Source organism: Stegastes partitus, unplaced genomic scaffold (genome assembly GCF_000690725.1).
Source record: "Stegastes partitus isolate 25-593 unplaced genomic scaffold, Stegastes_partitus-1.0.2 Scaffold143, whole genome shotgun sequence".
Classification (NCBI taxonomy): Eukaryota; Metazoa; Chordata; class Actinopteri; family Pomacentridae; genus Stegastes; species Stegastes partitus.
Genome location: NW_007577874.1, coordinates 149,194 through 157,433, shown reverse-complemented (window position 1 = coordinate 157,433; position 8,240 = coordinate 149,194). Strand labels below are relative to the sequence as shown.

General features: G+C 38.4%; 1 protein-coding gene across 1 annotated transcript in view; it reads left to right on the top strand.

Annotated features, from left to right (window-relative positions):
- The first annotated feature begins 2,347 nt into the window (after positions 1-2,347).
- The window catches only part of LOC103355339 (phospholipase D1-like), a 53,648-nt gene continuing 47,755 nt past the window's right edge, over positions 2,348-8,240 (top strand). The window contains exon 1 of the mRNA XM_008279088.1: positions 2,348-2,401. The gene's annotated coding sequence lies outside the window, so the exon portion shown is untranslated. The remainder of the gene's footprint in view (positions 2,402-8,240) is intronic.

Sequence of the window (8,240 nt, the reverse complement as noted above, 5' to 3'; positions counted from 1 at the left end):
TTTATTGTTTTCAAATCTGGAAAAAAGAAAAAAAAATGCTTCTAATAATATATTTGATGTCTTTTGCAGATATTTTGTGTTGTATTCACTTTTTTCTTTTGTTGTTGCTGGATTTTCATTGTGTTTTTGTGTTTTTTTTTTATCTTCTATCCGGTCGTTCCTCCGTAAACGTTGATGTGTTGAGTTCTGCAGCTCTGACGTTCTCAGACGCTCCAGTGTTTTCACAGATATGAAGGTATTTCACACGGTGCTGTTAGTTTTCAGCTCTTCAGGCTCCTCTGGGAGAACGTGTGTCGGCGTTACTGAGCTCATATCAGGATGTTGATGAAATAATGTAGAACCTCCTCCCAGCATCTCACACCGAGGAGCTGGAAGTCGACTGCACTGCCTCAATGCATGTTAATCCATTATTAATCATTATCACAGAAAATGTACGACACATACCAGACTCCATAGAGAAAAGTGTAAATTTAACTGCAAAAAAGTTGAATTTTAAGGAATGATTTACACTTTTGAGGGCTGCTTTTTTCCCGCTATGACACAAACCAGACTCCATAGACAAAAGCTGTATTTTAGCTGTGATTTTGCGTCGCGTAGCTTCAAGATCGCTGCTTTCTGGATGTTCCTGGCAGAGCTAAGTCTTGTGTGGGAGTCTGAATGCTTCGGCCCTCCTCTGGAATGTCAACAATGAGTCACGTCGGCCGTGGACTCGGGCGGAGAGCCGATGGGCCTCCGGCTTCACTCGCACTGGTTCAGCCTGTTTCCACCAACATTCATTCATTCATTCATTCACAGACTTGTTCCACCTGAGCAGGTGTGTGTCAGTCTTGTGGCGTTGCTTCTCGGCCTTCAGAGGAGCCTCGATGAGCTCGTAGCTCGGTTATTGTCATTATTGAGGAATCTGTCGTTTATTTTCTTAATTAATAGGTCGCTTGTTTGGTGTAAAATGTCTCATTTTGTCCTCGACTCAAAGACGTTCAGTTTACTGTCACAGAAAAGGAAAGAAACCTGAAAATATTCACATTGAAGACGCTGCAATCAGAACATTTAGACTTTATTTCTTTAAAATAAGTTACTCAAACCGATTGTTTAGTTATCACAACACTTCATGATTAATTTAATAAAAAATATTTTAAATAGTTTTAAACTGTAATTGAAAAAAAAACTGTTTTTAAGTTTATTATTTAACAGATGTCACAATACTAATATTTATTTGTTTATTTTATTTATAAAATATGAATTTAAAACATGTTTTCTGTAATTTTATTGAATATTATAGATATAAATTATTATAATATCTAGTAAAAAACATTTTTTAACTAGATATTATCATTAAAAAAATCCTATGTATGTCATGGTTTGTCATTTATATTTATAATATTCAGTGAAATAACCAAAAAAATGTTTTTAATTTATATATTTTTAACTTGCAATCCCTTCTTTTACAACGTTAGACTGTAAAATTACAATATTTTTACTGTAAAAATTTAATTAAATCAGCAAATTGTCATTATTTTATGTCTCGTTTAAAAATTTGCCAAAAATCAGCCGTTTATTTGAACCAGATTCTGTGAAAAATGAAAAATTCTGTGTTTCTCTGTGCAGCCAGGAAGTCATTGTTGACTCAGCTGTGAGCAGCAGTCAGGTGGGAAAAATGTCAGAAAATCTGTGCAGGCAGACGAGGACAGAAACTAATCAACATGTAAATAGTGAATATTTGCAGTGTGCAGAGACTCCAGCTGTTTGCAGTGTTGCTGACTCCTCTGAGTGTTTGACACGTTGAAACCATCAAAAAAATCCGACGTTAGTTTTTCCTTTTTAGTGATTTCTGAGTTCTTCTCCTCCTTCATGGTTGTTGTGTTTCCACAGAGCTGCAGGACTTCACGCTGCAGCGATAAATGACCCACAGTGGGTTAAAACAGCAGAACAAACCGTCCAGACACGGGTTGGACTCCGGAGGTGAACAAACTAAACGCTGCAGCTACTGGCTGTAAAAGTTCCTCAAAATGCCAGAGAACCAACTCGTGGTTGTGTTTTCTTCGTGCACGTGAACAGCTGCCCCTTTAAAACACACACAGGTGCTTTAGAGAGGAAGTGCTCAGCCGCTCTGATTGGCTGAGCTCCGGCTCCTGAGTGTCCCTCTGACCAATGGCGTGGCCTCTCCCGCCCGGCTGGATGTTTCTCCTCCTCTGGGTGTTGCAGCCGCTGCAGTCGGCTGTCGGCTTCTCAGAGCGCCGGACTGCAGCGCTGCAGGCAGGGTGAGCGTGCACGGAGGGAGCGTGCACGAAGGGAGCGTGCACGTGTGCGGCTGGCTGCAGGGGGAAGTGAGTTTTGCGGCCGGGAGGCTTGTTTGGGCGACCTGAGGATGAGGAGGAGGATGATGGTGACCCCTCGGGCTCAGGTCAGTTGCTTTCTGACGGTTGTGAAGAAGAGAATAAATTTGTTGAGCTGAACTTTGCAGCATCCGTGTTTTGCGGCTCGTCTTTTAGTTTATGCGGCTGCGGTTTCAGGGCTTCATAAATCTAAATGCTTAATCTCATTAAGTTGTTGTTCATCATCTGCAAATAACAAAACCACAGAGTCTTAAGCTCAGTGTTTAATTTAATCAGGTGAATCTAACCAACACCTTAATCCTCACATCGCCACATTTTCACTGGTTGAGGTTGTAAAAATGTAAATATTCAAATATTTATCACAGAAATGTTGTAAATGTTGAGTCCAGGGTTTCACCTGGTTTTTGTAAAATATCCTACTTTAGTTTTTCCTTTTTTAAAAATGATTTATTGCATTACATACATCGATATTTAACACGTTAAAAATGAAAAGGTGCAAATAAAGTATAGCGAAGAAAATGGAACATTTAGCGGTTAATAAGTCGAATGTTTTGCTCAGGAGGTGGTGGAGACCAAAAACAGAGCAAAAACCAACCCCTAAAGTTACATTCTGCGGTATTTTCTATCACAAATATGTTTAAAATCACCATATTATTGTTGTTTATTGTATTAGTTTACAGTTGCTCCTTTTCAGATATTCAGGAGGTGGTGGAGACCCAAAACGGAGCAAAAACCAACCCCTAAAATGACATTTCTGTGCAGTTAAAGTGCCTTCTCAGTTACATTTTGAGGTATTTTGTACAGCAAATATGTTTAAAATCAACACATCATTCCTGTTTCTTCTATTGATTTACAGTTTCTCCTTTTTCAAATACTCAGGAGGTGGTGGAGACCCAAAACAGAACAAAAACCTACTCCAGAAATGACATTTCTATGCAACTAAGCTTAATTTTTAGTCTGGTTTTGAGGTATTTACTGCCACATTAGATATTTAAAATCACGAATAAAGGTCCTTGACTCATTAATCTGTAGTATTCAATCAGGTTAATCTAACCAAAGTGTAGCTGAATCCTCTGGACAGAATGACACAGTTAGAATATCATTAATCATGTATTTATTTTAGAAAATGAAAGTCAAATTTCTTAGTTTACAAAAATTCAAAAACCCTGGAATTAGCATGTGCAACGTAAAAGATGTTCCACCATCAGCTGGATGTGTCTCCAACAACTGGCTCCTTTGTTCGTGCTTTCAGAGCCGTGCTGCATCTATTTACTGATCCAGACGGTTTGATTTTCCTCCTGATAATTCTGATTAGTTCCCACATTCGTCTCCTCTCCGCTCTGCCTCAACACCTCCCTGAATGTTTGTGACGTGACTGTGGGTTGCGGTTGAGTATTTTTAGTTTTTCTGCAGAATCTGATGCAAATGCTTCATTTCTGGTGATGAAACGTTACGATTCTGAGCTTAGGTTTGGTCACGGTTGCTTCAGAGACAGTCGGGAGGTTAAAAATCCAACAATTCTTCAGTTTTTACAGTTTTGTTCGATGATAAATTGTGTAGTTTTGGCAATTTTCTAAAAAAAACAAGAAAGCAAAAAGGTAACTTAAACTTTTAAGCCCAAGTTTCGGGGTTCAGCACTCCCATTAGTTGGATAAATTTGCAGAATTTATTATGTTATGTGCGCTTCAACTCAACACTTTGATCTGTTAGTTGATTTTATGATGTTAATTTCCAGTTGTCTGTTACAGTTCAGCTTAAATCAGCTGTTTGAATGGATTCTATCAACCTGTAGCTCCAACATGAGACGTGTTTTTGATCCAGCGGTGACGTATTTGTCCACATTTTTCCCTCCAAACTCTCACCAGGACAGTAAACGGCTTCATCTCTTCTCCTTAATCCTAGTATTTTAACCTGCTTGCCTCCCTTTTCAGCTTTTCTTTCATCTGTTCGCTCTTGGTTTCGATGAGCTCCGATATAAAAACATGATATGATGTTCCAGGCCTGGCCCCTGATTTTCCCACATCTTGCTGGTTAAATATTCATGAGTAGTTTGAGTGCAGCGGCGGCGGCGGCGGCAGCAGGATGCCACCTGGCTGCCGAGTGATGCAGCGTGGGGGGGAGCTAATGGTCCACGCTGTACCCAATTAATGTGAGTGCTCAGTGGGCTGCATGTAACGCTCACACATCCACACAAACGCTCTCTGCCGCCGCCGTTAATCATGTTCAGAAACCTGTTTTTCCCAAGGTCAACAGTGAAGCTCCGCGCTCGGTTTCCTCTCAGACTTTACCCGGTCACGTCCTCAGAAAACAAGTTAAATTTATCCTGCGGGCTCCATTAATCTGCTGTATTGTATTAACAGAGGCCTCGTTTGTTGCTCAGGAGACAGTTAGAGTCAAGTTAGCGATGAAAATGGGACATTTAGCGGTTAATAAGTCGGATATTTGACTCAGGAGGTGGTGGAGACCAAAAACGGAGCAAAAACAACCCCTAAAGTTACATTTCTGTAGAGCTAAACTGCATTTTCAGTTACATTTTGAGGTATTTTCTACCAGAAATATTGTTAAAATCAACATATTATTGTTGTTTATTGTATTAGTTTACGGTCGCTCCTTTTCAGATGTTCAGGAGGTGGTGGAGACCCAAAACAGAGCAAAAACCAACCCCTAGAATGACATTTCTGTAGAGTTAAAGTGCCTTCTCAGTTGCATTTTGAGGTGTTTTCTGCAACAAATATGTTTAAAATCCACATATCATTCCTGTTTGTTGAATTGATTTACAGTTTGTCCTTTTTCAAATATTCTGGAAGTGGTGGAGACCCAAAACAGAGCAAAAACCTACTCCAGAAATAACATTTCTACGCAACTAAACTAGTATTTTCTGCTGGACTATACATTTAAAATCAACATATTATTGCTGTTAATTGTATTAGTTTACGGTCGCTCCTTTTCAACCAGCCAATCAGATGGTGGAGACCCAAAACAGAGCAAAAACCAACGTCTAAAATGACATTCCTGTACAACTAACCAGCATTCTCAATTACATTTTGAGGAATTTTTTGACATAAAATGTGTTTAAAATCAACACATCGCTCTTGTTTCATGGACTGATTTACAGTTTGTCCTTTTCACATAATCAGGAGGTGGTGGAGACCCAAAACGGAGCAAAAACCAACCCCAGTTACTACATTCCTGTACAACTAAACTACATTCTCATTTAAATTTTGAGCATTTGCATTTGAGAACTTGCTTTTCTGGCCACCTACGCTGCATTCTCAATTACATTTTGAGTTCTTTTTTTTTTTGGCACATTATGTTTGTTAATGCAGGAGAAGCTTCAGACATGTTTGATATGTGAAGCTAAACTTCCACAAATATCTTTTGAAGCATCCATATGTTGTGCTATAAGCAAATCAGACACGGTTGAGTCGCATTTTGACAATTTACAAATGATTTGGTGCGTTTTTGCAGCTAAATTTTAGTCAGAAGAAGACTTGAGTTATCATTCACCGTCTCAGCGTTACTACGGTGAGACTTCCTGAGCTGATAAACGCTCACCCGACGTTAATATGTTGTAGTTTGGAGGTTTGAGAAGCTGACGTCTGATCATGGAGTCACTTCTCAGCTCGTGTAGCTCCACCTTCACTCGCCGCTTCGTATATTTCCCCATAAACGAGCACATTTAGTACGTTTCCTATCGTCGGCTCCTAAATTCCACTTATGAAATCTGAAGCTCTGCAGTAAAACACATTATATATTTATCTAAGAATAAGATCCCAGTGCGTTCATGTATACTTTATATGAGTGCTGGTTGAACTGGGCACAGGTGTTGTGTTTTACAGACCCGCTGCAGCGTTTTTGCGCCGAAACTAAACTCTTTTCACGGCTGATTAATCTGCCACTCGCTGCGTTTTTTCATTAATTAAGGTGCCGGCAGCAGAAAAGACTCTGTTGAATTGTGGGAAAAGCTCATTTAAAGTATTATTGCAGTTTGTTTTAGATGGAGAACCTTCAGGAGTTTTCTGCAGGAAGCGAACGTGTCGAACTTTTTCTGTTTTCAGGGAATAAAACTGTTTTAAACTTTAAAGACTTTCCCTGTTTTGTGTAGCTACACTTAATATCACAGCCACAAAACAAACAATATTATTTATATTTTAACCTGAAAAAACTGTAATAATGTCAACGTGAAGTCCTTGAAAGTTACCAAATAGGTTTTTAATAGGAAGTGAGAAACTCTGAAAAGGTTTCAGCTCCTCTTTCAGACTTTTGTTTTGAGACGAGGCGTCTGCTCTCAGTTTCTCTGTTGGCTGATAGAATTATTACCTCACAGACAAATGACTGTAAACTGTAAGAAAAAAAGTAGTTTCACAGCATTTATGCTTTTTATTTACAGAAAAACATCAATAAAATGACCAAAATATAACATGTTGGTGAGAAGTTCTGTGTAAAAGCTCCTGATAATCTAAAATGAACAGTTTGTTATTTCATTTATAATCATAAATGTTGTTTCCAAAAGTTAATCTGTTCATTTTAAAGCATTACAGATATTTTTATGTCAAATTACACGTAAAAACTTGAGATGATCTAAAATAATAATCAAACAAATGTGACTTTAAATCCGTTCATTTCACAGGCGCTCATTTTACATTAAAGATGTTTTAAATTTGCAGGATATTGATGCAAAGTTACTCATAAAACTCACATTTTAGTGGATCTTCTTACTCGTGTTGCATCACATGATGTTATGGGACAGAACTCGACTAATGACGACACTTTTCTTTCTATCATAACTTTATTATTTTGTCTCATCCTGTATTTATCCTTCATCAAACATTTAAAAGGAAGTTAGAGTTTCTTTCTTTGTTTTTTTTTTTCAATTTTGCTTTAGTTTGTTGGTGTCCCAGTTTGAGCAGCTCGTAGTTTTATCTTAGTGCAACCTCGGCTCTGCTCACGTTCTTTCTTTTCGTCTCTTATTTCCTTCTTTCTTTCTTTTTTCCTTCGTTCCTCGCTTCCTCCCTTTCCTTCTTTCCCTTCCTTCGGTTCTTTTCCTTCGTTCTTTTCTTTCTTCCTGTCCTTCCTTCTTTCCTTCATTTCTTTTTCCATCTTTTCTTTCTCTCTTCCTCCCGCCCTTCGTTTTCTTTCTTTCTTTCTTTCTTTCTTTCTTTCTTTCTTTCTTTCTTTCTTTCTTTCTTTCTTTCTTTCTTTCTTTCTTTCTTTCCCGCCCTCCTCTTTCATCGCTGCTGTTATTCTGTAATTTCCTGCGTCACCAGTTCATCCAGCAGCAGGTTCAGACGTCTTCAGACACACGGCAGACGCACTTTCACACAGTTTCAGGTTTGACGCACACAACACATTAAAACACATTAAAACACATTAGAACACATTAGAATACATTAGACCACAGCACAGCAGCCAGTGGGCCTGTGGGCGCCGTGGATGGTTTGCATACTGTTTGGGTTTGTGGAGGTGAAACCTGTTTTGTTTGTGGCGTCACGACCGTAAAGCTGTTTGCATGTCATTTGTTTAAAGGGAGAAATATTAACAGGATACGAGCGACGGAGCCGCTGAGAGACGATCTGTTAGGATGGAAATAAAGTCATTTAAAATAAACATTAGTTGGAAAAACCAACTTTTAAAAATCTAAACCTACATGTAGAAACTTGATATGATCTGGTGATTATATCAACTGAATATTTTGTGTAACTTCAACTCAAATGTCTGTTTTGTTTGATTTAAAACAATATTTAAGTTGAGCTAACTTCATAAACTTTATTTTCGTCTCCACGCTCCTCTTTGTCCATCGTCTGTCTTTTGATTAGAAATTTACTGTCTGTAAAATCTATTAACAATTACATTAATTATTGGTACTTAGTACAGACTAATGGAGGATTTCTGCATCAGATTGCTTTT